We start from the raw sequence: 1,524 nt of genomic DNA, 5'->3' as shown, positions 1-1,524 counted from the left end.
CAACCCTGAAAAAGTAACTCCTGTTTGTCTAATGTAATTATTGTTTTGGAGACTTACTGCAGAATAAGTTCACCCCTTCTAGTTCTTTCTAAACTCTCGCTATGTGGGGTGAATTAGCTGTTCTGGCCCAAATTTCTCTACATGATGATGTATGTATGTATGTATGTATGTATGTATGTATGTATGTATGTTAAATTGGACAGTGTTTTATTTTCCTTTACAATTTAACAAATACTTCTTGATGACTGCACATGGGGTAAGACTGCTTGGTAGTTCAGAAAGATCACAGTGATGGTGTTTTCCTGACATTGGGTAGTCTTTGGTAGTGAGTGAAATGACTTGTATGATGTCACTGTCAAACCAGCAAGATTGCATTTATGCACCCACTGATTTAGGATTGTTGGTAACTTGAGCATACTTTCTCCAAATAACATTGCCTCCTGTGTCACAAGGCCCAGCTCCCTCACAATCACTTCAATAACTGTACCTTTGGTGATCACACCCAGGGTTGTATATAATGGTGATGATGGATTCTTTTTCATACCTAGTATAGGCAGGCAAAAGGTAGCTTTCAGCTCATGGTGTGTGACAAGGGCTTTTTTAAAACATAGGCCAATTGAACTAATGAACCTTTCATATTTAGGTGGTTTTCTTGTAAAAAATCATCACCAACAGAGCAGACTTTTCTAACTATTCTCTTCCAGGCCTTCTTTTTTTCTTTTTCCTCTTTGAATAACTTCCAATAGTTCTGCTTCAACCTGGGCACAAACTTTGGGTAGAGCGACCTCCCATATCCCCACGTTTTCTTTTTGTTTCTGCTTAATCATGTTGGAAAGTACTTTTGCTCCCAACTGTCCCAACAGACAGGCTGGGACTGCTCCCTGTGGAGTCTTCTCATCATCCTTCTGCTTGGTCTTTCTTTTTTCATGCATCTTTTGTATTTTCTCAGCATGATGCTGTTTATGGTAGAGCTTAGCCTTCAGGCCAATCTTTTGATTGTTTGTTTGTTTATTCGTTTGTTTGTTGGCCTTCTTTGAATGTTCATGGGCCTCCTGACCTTCTTTCTTTCTCCTTTTCTCATAGTAGTCCAAATGATAGCCATATTGTTTGCAGTGCAATTCAATATATTCATTTTGTGGCATGATGACAGTCAAGGAGCAGCCATCAGAGACGTCCTGGGTTCCAAAAAACGTCTTAATTGCTGGGTGACATTGGCCCACAAGCTTACTTCGCTTAGGCTGGAATAGGAAAGCGACTTGTTTATTTTGACTTCTCTCAGCCTCTTATTGTATTTCTCTGCTTTGCCTTTAACTAACTCTGGCAATTTGTTCTAATCTTCTGGTTCCTTCTCTTTCTCTGGCTCATCCTGTCTTCACCTGGTTCAGCCTTTTCTCCCTGTCTCTGTAAAACTGTCCCTGTAAAAATTTACTACGAACTTTACAAATGAACTGCTGTGAACTCCACTGCACTGCACTGCACTGCCTCCCAACTCATTGACTCAAATGAACTGACTGAGTTGAACTG

At 40.1% G+C, this 1,524-nt stretch overlaps 1 pseudogene; it reads right to left on the bottom strand.

Moving 5' to 3' along the window:
* Nucleotides 1–355: 355 nt before the first annotated feature.
* On the bottom strand, nucleotides 356–1,142 carry Nsa2-ps9 (NSA2 ribosome biogenesis factor, pseudogene 9; annotated as a pseudogene).
* Nucleotides 1,143–1,524: the final 382 nt, after the last annotated feature.

Source organism: Rattus norvegicus, chromosome 4 (assembly GCF_036323735.1).
Source record: "Rattus norvegicus strain BN/NHsdMcwi chromosome 4, GRCr8, whole genome shotgun sequence".
NCBI lineage: Eukaryota > Metazoa > Chordata > Mammalia > Rodentia > Muridae > Rattus > Rattus norvegicus.
Note: the sequence above shows the minus strand (reverse complement) of the source record. Positions and strands in the feature narration are given on the sequence as shown.